The following is a 13,859-nucleotide window of genomic DNA, read 5'->3' on the forward strand; positions in this document are numbered from 1 at the left end:
TGCCATTAAGTGGGAGATATTTCAATTTCATCGGGTAATTACATTAATAACGACGTGTTTAGTGGTTTGTTTACTGTGCTGTGACTACAAAACCAGTTCAGCGGAAAACTCTGGTGCAACTGAATAGAAAAGAATTGTAGGTGCTTTCCTGGGAAGCTCTGCTCTGCTCTGCTCTGCTGAGTATAACTTTCCCCTTTGTCTGCATTTTTAAAAGGGATCCACCATAATATTAATATATATATACGGCTTCAAGAGGCGTAATCTGTTGCAGCAAAAGTGTCTGTTGCGGAAGGCTTAGACCAGGGGTGGGCAGAAAGTAGAGCTTCAGATGTTTTGGATTCCCAGAAACCCCTGTCAACATGGAATGCTGGAAGTTGGAAGTCTGAAACATCTGGAGATGTACCTTCTGCCCACCCTTGGATTAGGGAACACACCACTCAGAAAGCTAAACAAGCGTTTTATTATCACTTCCAAACAAGTGCAGAACAACCACAGGAAACCACTGCCAATATCCAGTCTTATGGCACCTTGAAGATTAACACTGAGAGCCAGTGTGGAGTAGTGGTTAGAGTGTTGGGCTGAGACTCGGTAGGACTAGCCCTGCCTGCATCATTTATGGGGTGGGGGAAACCATAGTTCAGTGGTAGAGCAGGTGTGTTGCATACAAAAGGTCTCAGGCTCAATCCTCAACATCTCCAGTAAAAGAATCAAAGAGTAAGTGATGGGGATGTTCTTGCTGAGAACATCAAGACCTACTGCCAGTCAGAATAAACACTATTATTATTATTATTATTATTATTATTATTATTATTATTATTATTATTATTTATATAGCACCATTAATGTACATGGTGCTGTACAGAGTAAAACAATAAATAGCAAGACCCTGCCGCATAGGCTTACATTCTAATAAAATCATAATAAAACAATAAGGAGGGGAAGAGAATGCACCAAACAGGCAGTATAAAAGTCAGAGCAAAATCAAGTTTTAAAAGCTTTGTTTGTGGTTGTTTTTACTTGAACCCCAAGATCCACCAACTGGAGCCAGGTGAAAAAGACAATTCAGAGCCCAGGAATTTGTTTTATTAGCAGAATTGAACTTCTGTTCAAAAATCTACTCCTAGTTCTACAAGCATTCTTCATCTCAGCAGTGTAATTTGGGTTTTGGGTGGGTGGGGGTGGTAGCGGAATCATTTTGTTGTTGTTGGTATTGTTACATAGTTCAGAATCATAAATCTTTGCCAATCTATTGCCATTTACCTACAGATCTGTCAGTAGCCCCCAATCTACCTGCTGCCTGGTCCTGGGTGAGATGAACAGTTTGTTTCTCAACTTTCTTTAAATCAAATATAACCATAGTTCTCTGGGCTATATACAAAATTAACAAGATTTAAAAAACAAAACCAAAAACAGATGAAAGGGATCAGAATAAAAACAACAACAGAGAACAAAGCAGTGAAAAGATCTAAAAGCACCAAATCAATCTTATGAATTGCTTGGAGGAATTTAAAAGGCTTTCACCCAGCACCAAAATTAGAACAAGGTGGGCACCAGGCAATCCTTTCCTGGTAGGGGATATTTCACAAGTGTGTGTGGGGGGGGCATCACAGAAAAGGCTGTCTCTATTGTAGACACCTGCCCTGCCACTTTGCCTGAGGATACCTGTAGGAGGACCTCAGATGATGCTTTCAGGTCCAGTTAGGTATATTAGACCCTGACCAAGCAAAAGGCCTCATTCTGTATTCCTAATTTATTATCCCACCTTCCTTTGTTCCTAATTTATTCTCTTCACAGTTCTGTCATGGTGCACAATTTGGGCATTATTGATGATCCACTGAAAAACAAGCATCCCTCTTTCCTGCTATTGTGCTGGAAGGATGAGCAAGGCGGTGCCTTTCGTATTCCCGGTTACAGTGCAAACAAGGACATGATACTGACTGGTGATAGCAGAGGGGTATTTTTTAATCCAAAGAAATGATTAACTAGGACTGCTGATCTTTTTGGAATATTTGGAAATCCCCAGGTGTACCTTTTGCACAAGTTTGGGGGGTTTCCAAGCCCCAGAATATCGATAGATAAAATGCAGAAGTCTAGTCTCCAGCAAATGGAAGGTAATAGAATTCACTACTTATGCCAGCTATCAAGGGCATTGGGTGGAAGGAGTTTGGGTCAACTGACCTCTGCTGAACTAGATATACAGAGGCTGCTTTATAGAAAGCATTTCCAAGGGGCTCTGCAGAGTCAGTGAAGCAATTGAGAATGAGTAGAAGATTACATATACAAACACACAAAGGAAATACAAATAAATATATTCATTTCTGTACTGCCCCATAGCCAAAGCTTTCTGGGTAGTTCACAAATATTAAAAACCATGAACATATATTATATAAAGTATAAAAATATGTTTCAGGTAAGGTCATAAAACAGATTGCACACACAACGACAACCTATATTGAAAACAATTTTAAACAATATTTGCAAAAAGACAGCATATTGGAGAGGAAGAGACAGAGGAGTCCATACAGAAGGAAGTATAGAGGGAGATTAAGAAGATGTGTTAAGCCACTTCACATATGGCATTTGTCTTACACCTCTTTTACAACCCAAGCTCTCTTGGAAAACCACCCAGGCCTTGGGAAGGTTTATTACTTCCAACAGCCTTCCACAACCTGGTGCCTCTAGATGTTTTAGACTGCAATTCCCATCAGCCCAGGTTAGTGTGCTCGATGGTCAGGGATGATGGGAATTGTGGTTCAAAACATCTGGCAGCTGCTGACCTCGCAAGTATGATGGAGACCTGAATGAGGGAAGAGGGGGGAGCATGTCTCACCCAGCTCTGTCCACCAGATCATTCCATGGCACAGCAGGCACAGGCTGGGCACCAGGAGGTGGCGTGGCAGCAGCCTCACTAACCAGATGTTCCACCCAACAGTCTTCTCATTTGGAGTGCATGCTGCTGCTGTGGTTGGGTGTCAGGCACAGCGTAGAGGTTCTGTTGGTGTATTGTCCATCCTGCTGCTCAATCGTCTCCCTTCCTGAGCTACCTAGGACAATCTTGGGGCTTGCACTGGAACATATATAGAAGTAAAGTAGGACACATGGCCACCATAACAGCAACAGAATATTCATAACCTTCATAAAACTGTTCTCACCTAAGCAGGCCAACATGAGATCCAGTTAGAGCAGACAAATAGACATTTGTGTTCTCCTGCTCACATTCCTCCAAATGTTGAGTTGGATTCAGAGTTAGTCATGCTTAGAGGAGACCCATTGAAATCAATAGAATATGACCAACTTATCTCATTGATTTCAATGGCTCTGTTCTAAGGATGACCAAATCATGATCCAAACGTTTATATACAATATGCAGTCAAGACTCATCATTCTGAAGCTGATTGGTGGGAGTACTTCTTTACACAGGAAATACTTCACACAGCGCATAGTTAAATTATGGAACTCACTACCACAAGATGTAGTGATGGCCACCAATTTGAATAGCTTTAAAGGGGGGTTGGAAAAATTCCTGGGGGTGAAGGCTATCAATGGCTACTAGCTCTGATGGCTGTCTGCTATCACCAGTATTTGAGGCAGTAAGTCTGTGTGTACTAGTTGCTGTGGAACATGGGTGGGAGGGTGCTGCTGCACTATGTCCCTAGTCGACAGCTGGTTGGTCACTGTGTGAACAGAGTGCCAGACTAGATGGACCCTCAGTCTGATCCAGCATGGAACTTCTTATGTTCTTATTCGCTGGAAATATGTTATAGGACAGCTTTGCCCAACCTTGTGCCTTCCATGTGAGTTGGACTGCAACACTTCCCATTATCCCCACCCAGAACAGTGTGACCAAGTTGGCTTGGGATGGTGGAAGTTATAGGCCAACACATCTGGAGAGTCCCATGCTGCAGAAGGCTGATATATAAATATTTTTGCCTTTCATTTCACATGATTTGTCTTCCCTTTGGTAAAACTACTGTTGTTGCTTCAACCATCGCAGCTGATCATTCATGTATCTTTTGGACAACTCTTGGGTCTGTGATTTTTCTCATGCTGTGCCATAAAATAACATTGCAAAATACCAATGCAGAATCTGTGCTTAGTTCTGTCTCTTTCTGCCATGAGAATCTATTTCCCAGGCTAGCGAGCTAAACAAAAACTGAACAAAAGGGACCCTGAACGTGTGTTGGTGTAACTTAGATCAGAATGATAGTTATGAAGACAAGATTAGAATAATTCTATTTTGTAATGGGAAACTCCATTAACCTTTTAGCAAAGTTCCAAAATATACACAGACATGTCTTCTGCATTGCTTCCCCACCCTCGCCCCGTATGAAACAATGTCAAACTTTGTAGAGTTGAATCTGTGAATTCTCTGACCCTTTTGTCTCATTTCTCTTTAGCCCTGGCATCAATAATAATGACCTCAGAAAGGCAAGGAATATTCAAATTTAAGGTAGCCTAGACATATAACTTTAAGTGGGGCAGGAAGGTGGGAATGTCCTTCCTCTAAAAAGTTCAAAGCAACTAGTACTGCTTGCTTGATTTAATTAGAAAGAGGCAGTGTAATTTTAGCAGGTTAGAATTTGGTTGGTGGTTCTTTTCCACCCCTTGCCATATTTTTTCAATGAATTTATTATTTATTTATTTATTTATTTATTACATTTTTATACCGCCCAATAGCCGAAGCTCTCTGGGCGGTTCACAAAAATTAAAATCATCATAAAACAACCAACAAGTTAAAAATACAAATACAAAATACAATATAAAAAGCACAACCAGGATAAGAGTAACATCATTCTTGGAAAGGAGGCGTTTTGGCAATAAATGTGTGTTTAAAAACACACACAGACCAGAGTCAAAGCTACAGAATGTGTCACACCCTCGAAACATGTTACTATCCCCAGATGATTGTGTACTGGAACTTTCCCATAATGATGCAAATCATAAATCAGTTGTTCAGCCTTGTTCCTGACAGATTTCAGAATCTCTGGGAAGTGCAAATAGGTGCTAAAATCAGCCCCAAGGGAGCAAGTCACCATGAAGCCTTTGAACACCTCTTGCTCCATGTGAACTGGTTGATGGGGTGAATCTCCTCTCTTGATTCCTTCAAAGACCCAGTTTGCACGTAATGAGAAGTCACTGTGGGTGAATTTCCCTGCAGGAGTTCACGACATAGCAGTGGCCACCATTTTGAATATTTGTTACATGGCAGGGGCATGCTGTAGCTTATCATGGGTGAACCCAGCCTGGGTGGGTTGTTGGGGTAGTTAACAAGCTACCCACAATCTTAAGACAGTCCATGGGTTCTGGAAGGCTTGACAACCACTCCAACAACCTACCCTTGCCAGGTTTGCATGTAATGGCAAGCTAAGGCATCACAGTGGCTTATTTCACCCGCCATGATCATGTGAACCAATCAATATGAAAGGTAGTCTACTGACCTGAAGCATCTTGGAAAGGAGCTTTCAGAGGGGTAGTTGAGCTAATCTGTTGTAGCACAAATAAGAGTATTGCAGCACCTTCACAATTCACAAATGTATTGTGGCACAATAAGCTTTTGTGGACTGCAGTCCACTTCATCATATGCATGAGGTATTATGTTAAGTTACACACATGGTTGGTAGTGGTGGTGATGGTGGGGATTGTAAACAGTGAAGTCAGAGGAAAACGAAATGCAAAAAGTACAGACAGCGACAATTGCCTTATTAACAGTGGACATTCACAAAACAGTTGTTGGGTGATAAACGCAGGCATCCTTCCTTGGTAAACTGATTAACACATGAGGTGCCATGATAAAAAAAAAGCAAAAGCAAAACGTGTTCAACCCACAGGAGACAGAGTCAAACCGCTTGATGAATAGTTTCAAATGAAATTGTGTTATTTATTTATAGGAGCCATTTATATATGGCTCCACATCTAAACAGGGTCTGCGGCAGTGAACAATAAAAGGTAAAAATAAACTAAGCACCATATTAAATCATTTTAAAGAATAAAACAACATATTCAAAGTTTTTTTAAAAAACAGAATACAAAAAAAAAAAAAGTTGGTCAATCAAGAAAGACTTCTTGAAATAAAGATGCCCTCAGCAGGCACCAAAAACAACACAATGTTTGTGCCTGCCTGACCTCTAAAGGCAGGGAGTTCCACAGAAAGGGAGCCACCGCAATAAAGGCTCTACTCTGGCTACACTCCAACTGGGGGATAGGTCCATGCGGAACATTTTTCTCCCTCTTTCATAATACTAGAACCCAGAGTCATCCTATGAAGCTGATTGGTGGGAGGTTCAGGACAGATAAAAGGAAGTATTTCTTCACACAGTGCATGTTTAAACTATGGAATTCATTACCACAAGATGTAGTGATGGCCAGTGTCAAAGGCAGTATGCCTATGTACACCAGTTTCTGAGGAACATGAGTGGAAGGTTGCTGTTGCACTCATGTCCTGATTGTGGGTTTTCCATAGGCAGCTGGTTAGCCACTGTGTGATCAGAATGCTGGACTAGATGGACCCTTGGTCTGATCCAGCAGGGCTCTGTTGTTGTTGTTGTCGTTGTTGTTGTTGTTGTTGTTGTTGTTACTATTTCATTTCTATACTGTCCAGTAGCTGAAGCTCTTTGGGTGGTTTACAACAAACTATAAAAAGACAAAGTACAACATAATAAAATAGTCTAAAAATTGTAACATAAAAAAGTTAAAACAATGTAAATAGTTGAAAATAATGTAAATTAACAATGTTTTTCCTAATAAACCTGTTTTAAATCAGCAGACATCATATATCATTAAATGCCTGGGTGTAGAGAGTGGTCTTTACCTGGTGCTGAAAAGATGACAGTGTTGGTGCCAGGCAGGCCTTAGTAAGGAGCTCATTCTATCATGGGGGGGGGGGGCACCACTGAGAAGGCCCTCAACCTTGTTGCCACCTTCTGAACCTCCTTGGAGTTGGTACTCAGTGAGGTAGGAGGGAGATGTTGATCACAGTGTACAGGCATATTCAGATTGGGAGGAGCATTTTGCCAAGTATTGCATACCTAACCTGCAATTATGTTCTTAACCACCATGAGTGTCCCATCAATGACCTCAGTGATTGGGAAGGTTGATAAGTTCCTTCCGTCAAGAATGGCAACCTTAACGTTGGTGTCAGTGCCCTGTTTGGTTGAAATCCTGCCCCACCCCGGTCTCCAATCCCGCCATTGGATTCTGAATATCACCATTTCTGATGTTATTTGTGTCAGATTCTTTTGCATAGAAACTGACCTGTTTGTCCTACATAGAATGTAAAAGGGCATTGTTGACAGATGATGGCATAGATCACCTTGGGAGATGAGCAGGTGTATGAACCTGTGATGCAGTGGATGACATTATTAAGCCCTGTAATCGTGTTGCAGGGAAGATATGGGGACAATGTTGGTACCTGGATTGGTTGCAGGGTCTGATCCTTGTGTTTGTATCCTTGTTCTTAGTAACTTGTTGTTGTTGTTGTTTTGTTGTTTGAGTGTGTGTCTGTAAGCAAATACAGGTCTACCACCCAAAGAGAAGTGTTATTAGGTTGGATACAGATTTTGGAACATGCAACTGAACTGGTTGAAGTGGATTCCTCCTGATAGCAGCTCCTGCAGCCCCCACCCACCCCGGCAATGCTACACAGAGGGTTGGGGGGCCCTACAGAATGGGATGGACTGTGGTGTGGGGGCAAAGTGGTGATATCCCCAAATCAGACAGAGGCACCTTCCATTAACAGAGCTCCACTCACAGAAGGTGCTTGCCCAATATTTGGGACACCCGCCCCTCGGCGTCACAGCCTAGCCATTTCAGCAAGATCTCCTGACCCTCTGTGTAGCATTGGGGGAAGGGGCTACCATGGATGGGCTACCATGGGGATGATGAGGTGGGGGGAACCAGTTGGATGTGCCTAAATATGGTTCCAACCCAATACCCAGGTTGTGCTGCAGCTCGTTCATGATATATTTGACTGGTTTTAGCTGATAACTGCATGTAACAGGAAGTGGTGGCTTTTTGTTGTTTATTCTGAGCCTCTCCTGTAGTGGATTATTCCCCGGGTATCATTCTGGTCCTGTTGATGGTGGCAAATTGTCTGAGAATGAAATTTATCATACTAATGGCTTTTATGTTATTTGTTGTTGTTGTTTATTCGTTCAGTCGTTTCCGATTCTTCATGACTTCATGGACCAGCCCACACCAGAGCTTTCTGTTGGCTGTCGCCACCCCTTCCCCATCTCTTTATTTTTGTTTGCCTTTAAACTGCCCAGGAAAGGGGACCTAAGTGGTTTATGTGTGAAGGAGCAGTTTTGTTGGTCAATGTTAAACAGGATCAGGAGGTGAGGTCAAATCTACATGAAAAAGTTATCTTCTGATGAAGCTTTTACACTTGGAAATTAGATGTTTTCAGGTCTATTTTCTTCTTATTGTGATGGGCTTTAATTTGAATGGCAGAACTTTGGGGTGGGCCGATTGTTAGCTATTCAAATGCACTGAAAAGGATTTAGCTATCTACCATTGGGGGGTGGGATGGAGAGAGAATATTTACTAAGTGTTATTGTAACTGAAATTGCAGGGGCTTGGTTTGTTGTCAGAGTTAAATGATTTTATACCAGCCCTTAATATTTTAAAAGAAATATATCGACCTATCTTGAGCCAAATCTATTATTTTGGATTATGCGTGGTACCTACTAAAATTAATAGCCATTTGACCTGATCATGGCTGCATCTTGGAGCCTCTTCACATCACATTTTTCTTGCAAGGGCTAGGATCCAAAGAACCACAAAACTACTTTCAGTGGACCAAACCAGCTTTAGACTTGCTCTTTCTTGAACAGCAGCACCCCATGCTGCCTGGCAATCTCCTTTGGAAATTGAAGAGCCTTGCAAATGAAATTTGCATTAAGGTACAGGATGTCAGCAATTCAAAGGAGGGAGGGAAACAAACTCTCCTCTGGGCTACCACAAGCCCTTTGCATGAGCCTAAGTAGCTCTTTACATCCAGGCCCAGGTTCCTGGATCATGCAGGAGGAAGAGATTTCCTTTGTATTCTTTGTTCAAGTGTGAGATCCTGCCTACTAACCAGAAATGGCTGCCAAAGGAGCCAGGTACCTCTTCCAGTTTCTAGCTCATGTGGCAGCAGATGCAAGAGGCACTGGGGGTGGGGGAGGTGTTTACATTTGTGAAAAGACAAGGGCACTAGGTAGGGGACAGAGGACTGTTTTGAAGGTGTCAAAGTCTTGGTTAAAGTTAAAGAACCATCAGAAGGAAGCACTGAGCCTTGAAGTGGTCCATCAACAGTGGGCACCTGGACAGCAGACTGAGTAAGGCGCATACATCGCCTGGTCACAATTTTCCACACTATGGTGAGATGTACTGTATTTTGATTTATATTATTATAATATGCAAATTTTATGCAAATTGGTACCCTCTTTTATCTTCTTTTTTGGCGATTTGTAAGTGGCCATCCTGTGCAAGGGTGTTGTGGAAAAATGGTATGCACACTGTTATACATGAAGGTCACATCCATTGCTGAGCGTGCATTCATTCCGAACCTCCTACCACAGCTCCCACTGCGTGTAGACCTGGGGTGGGCAACTAATAGCCCTCCAAATGTTTTAGCCTATAAGATCTCTTGCCTCTCACTATTGCCTAAGCTGGCTAGGGCTGATAGGAGCTGTAGGCCAAAACATTGGGAGGGGCGCAAGTTGACCATCACTGATGTACACACTGAAAAATAGATCTTCAGGGATCACACATTTTGCATACACTTCACATTCTTACAGGCATGTATATGTCAATGTAAGAAAATGGAGTATGTGGTCCGAGGGTTTTGATCTGAGGTCTCGACAATAAAGGGATTAGTGCTGGTTGACTCATATAATGTTCTAAGGAGCTTCCTGTGATTCATAGAGCAGACCTTTTCCTTCCAGGTAATCCAGGTACCAGCCTGCAGCTTCGTAGCAGGTAAGGGCAATGACAGGTTGCCTTATTGCTGTTTATATACATACAGCTTATTCAATGACTGGCCACATTGTTAATAGTTTGTGTTTTTTGTTTTGTCTGTGTCTGTGTGTGTGTGTGTGTTTGCCTTTACTAGATCCCACCTAAGGGTATGTCATTTTCACACTTTGGGTGGAACCACAAAACTCAAAATTTGGGACACAAAATAGCACAAAACTTTGGCACAGTTTTGGAGGTGATATAACAATGTTGGGTTTTAACTATGAACTTGCATTTGATGTATCAGTATACAGTTGTGGGTGGTGAAACAAAATAGTCATAAAATATTGGCATATGTTTAGAGGAAATGCTATTTTGGGGGTTTGTAGTTAACAGAGCTGGTTTATCCATTGTTAGTCTAACTAAAAAAAATCCTGTTCATTTCAGCAGGTCTACTCTAAGTAGGACTAACATTGGATACATTTATCTATCGAATTCCCTTGAACAGAAATGGGATACATACACTGACATCTTGTGACTGGCAGAAGAAATGCAAGTTCACATCGCTAAAGCAGGGCAGGGCAGACTTCAGGCTTGTGGGAGCAATGTGTTTAAAAAAGAAAAAAGAAAAAATAGAGCCCAAAGGGCCAACCAAAGCCAGGTGCAAAATGGCAGTGCAAGGAGGCGGATGTGCGCAAACATACATTTAGAATTAAGGAACAGGGTGCTCAGACCATGTGCCTGGGTCAGAAAATTAGTCTTAATCCTAGGACTGAAAGTCAGAGGGGTTGAGCAGATTTCAAGCTTGTCAGATCTACTTTGTTTTTAAGGAGACCCCCAAAATCTAGGTGAAAAAGACATAGAATTAAAAACAGGAATTCTGAGCCTGGAATCTGTTTTCAGTACCAGAAGTGAACTAAATGCACAGTCCTTTTACACAAAAGTCCACTCATGGTTTCCCCAAGCTTTCTTCATTTCAGCAGCCTAATTTAGATGGAAGAATCATTTTATTGTTGATCTGAAACAATTGGGAGTCAGAAGCTCTTGATGGTCTATGTCAGATCATCAGAAGATCTAGTAGATCCTGATCCACCTTCAATTCAACCCTTTTCAGGGCTGCTGATCTCTCCTCAAACTATTTTCATTATTGTTTTCCTAGTAAAAGGGGCCTCCAAATATCTCTTCAAGGGTAAATGCTTGTCTAAAGAGAATATGCATTAGTGACACTTTTTTTTTTTAGCTCTTGGCTGAAAAGTATAACACTTATGGGATTTTTGTCCCGTTAAATTTGTGGCACTGACTGAGATCATCTTAATCAGGAGTGATTGTGTTTTCATGCACGCAATTGCTAGTTACTGCCAAAGCATTACGACTTCAATAGTGAAACGACAATCCATCTGGATTGTGATTAGTTCCAGCTCTGAGCTGTCACTCTTAGGTCATGCCTCTCCAATTGGTTCTTGCCACTCCCAAATAAAGGGCTATTATATCTTGACAGGACAACAGCCCCACCCACGAACGTAAAGCGCCACATTATGAAATTGATTTCATATGAATTCTACTTACTAGTTCACTTAGCAAATTTTTGTTGTTGTTTATTCGTTCAGTCGTTTCCAACTCTTCGTGACTTCATGGACCAGCCCACGCCAGAGCTTTCTGTCGGCTGTCGCCCCCCGTAGCTCCCCCAAGGTCAAGTCTGTCACCTCCAGAATATCATCCATCCATCTTGCCCTTGGTCGGCCCCTCTTCCTTTTGCCTTCCACTTTCCCTAGCATCAGCCTCTTCTCCAGGGTGTCCTGTCTTCTCATTATGTGGCCAAAGTACTTCAGTTTTGCCTTTAATACCATTCCCTCAAGTGAGCAGTCTGGCTTTATTTCCTGGAGTATGGACTGGTTTGATCTTCTTGCAGTCCAAGACACTCTACCCAGCTAAGGTGAAAACTGAGAATCCTATACATCTTTCATAGGGACTCAAGGCCTGCCCTGCCGTGAATCATTATAGTGATGGCGGAGAGCTTCATACCTTCTGCAGCTGCCACAGACTTATCGGTAGTGACAGGACCAGTTGTGCTCCAACGAGAACTGCACAATCCTGAATGTTTGCTCATAACGATTTTTCACATATAAGTATAAACATGTGTCAGGACTCGAGTTTAGTCCTCTACAGAAGTGGCTCCCTGACCAAAGCATTCTTTTATGTCATTAGTGACAATTGAGCATGAAAGGGTTCGTTTTAACAAAGGGGGAATTTTTATCTTTCTTTGTGGCTGGTTCACATATGCATGTAAACACCACCACCCCACCCTTTTCTCAAGTTTTGATGTCTCTCAGTTGGATGGGTAAACTAACTTTGTTTAAAAGGACGGTAGATATGAATGTTCACTTTGTGGTGGCTCATTCACACATGAAAAGTCACAGAGGGGGCAGGACAGACACCAGCTTTCCCAACCTGGTGCCCGTTGGATGTGAAGGATTGCAACTCCCATCATTCTCATGGTGATGTTGGCTGGGAATGATGGGAGTTGCATCTAACAGACTTCAGGCTTGCAGGTTCTACTAAGGGCCTGTTCAGACAACACACTAAGCCATGATTAGGCTGCTAACCATTTTGCAGCAAATGGTTAGTGAGCATGTTTAAACCGTTGTTACGTAGCCACCATGGTTAGCAATGGTTCACACAACATGCTAAATCATGGTTCACACGACACGCTAAGCCATAATGTTTAGCTCAAAATGCTTAACCATCATGGCTTATTAGCATGTCATCAGAGCAGGGTCTTTGTTTTTTAGTAGAACCCTGAGACCCACCAATCAGAGTATTGGTGCAAAAGACATAAACTTAGAAATGAAGAATGTGGTGGACTTGTGAAGCTATTCAGAGGTTTTGGCAAATAGTATTTAAAGAGATAACTGATATAATGGGATGGAAGGTACTGGCCAAGGATAGCACTGTTATTAATATATGAAGGGGTTAAATGTACACAAAATAGTAAAGAATTAATAAACAACTTATTAACTGCAGCTAGATTAATAATTGCCAAGAATTGGAAGGAACAAAGGAATTGTCAAATAGAAGAATGGTATAAAGAAGTCTGGGATATAGCTATTAATGACAGACTCATGAGTAGTATTAAAGTTAAGAGAGGACTGCTGAAGCAAAATGACTTTGATGAGGTTTGGAGACCATTTTTTAAATTTATATTAGGGAAAGGGAAAGGGAGTAAACCGTCGAAGGATACATTTCAATTTTGTAAAGGAGAATAAGGGTCCAGGGGGCGGGGTGCACGAGATAGTATTATATTATTTCAATAAGTTCTTTTATAATTTTATTATTGTGGTATATTAAGTTGATGTAGTGTGATTATTGTATGTGTTATAAAATTCAAATAAAAATATTATTAAAAAGAAAAGAAAAAAAGAAAAGAAATGAAGAATCTCAAGCTCAGGAGTTTGTTTTGAGTAACAGAATTAAAAGGAGGTCACAATCCTCAAGTGTTTCCACACAAAAATTCACTCTTGGTTACCCCAACTCTTTTTTCATTTCACAAGTATAATTTTTTTTGGGGGGGAGTAATTTTGTTGCTACTATTGTTAAACCGTTGGCAGTTAGAAATCACTCAGAGACCTACCAGTAAATCCAAAGCTACCTTCTGTCTACCACTGGCATAAGACGTAGTGCCCCACCGATCAGATGCCCTGTCTCTTTGAATAGCATTTAGGATGCCAACTTTTTTTTTTATTTGTCCCTGCTCTGTGCATTGAATAGCAACTTTTAACTGCAGCATCAGCCCGTGACAGTGTGCATCTCCATGCTGTGAGAAGCTTTATTTTCCGATTTGTGCTAATCAATATGGTTTTTAAAGGCATGAGAGGATCTTGCTTGTTTCTTCTGGCCAGTTAGCAAACCTAATCTTACTACAGGGT

Source organism: Elgaria multicarinata, chromosome 8 (genome assembly GCF_023053635.1).
Source record: "Elgaria multicarinata webbii isolate HBS135686 ecotype San Diego chromosome 8, rElgMul1.1.pri, whole genome shotgun sequence".
In the NCBI taxonomy this organism is placed as follows: Eukaryota; Metazoa; Chordata; class Lepidosauria; order Squamata; family Anguidae; genus Elgaria; species Elgaria multicarinata.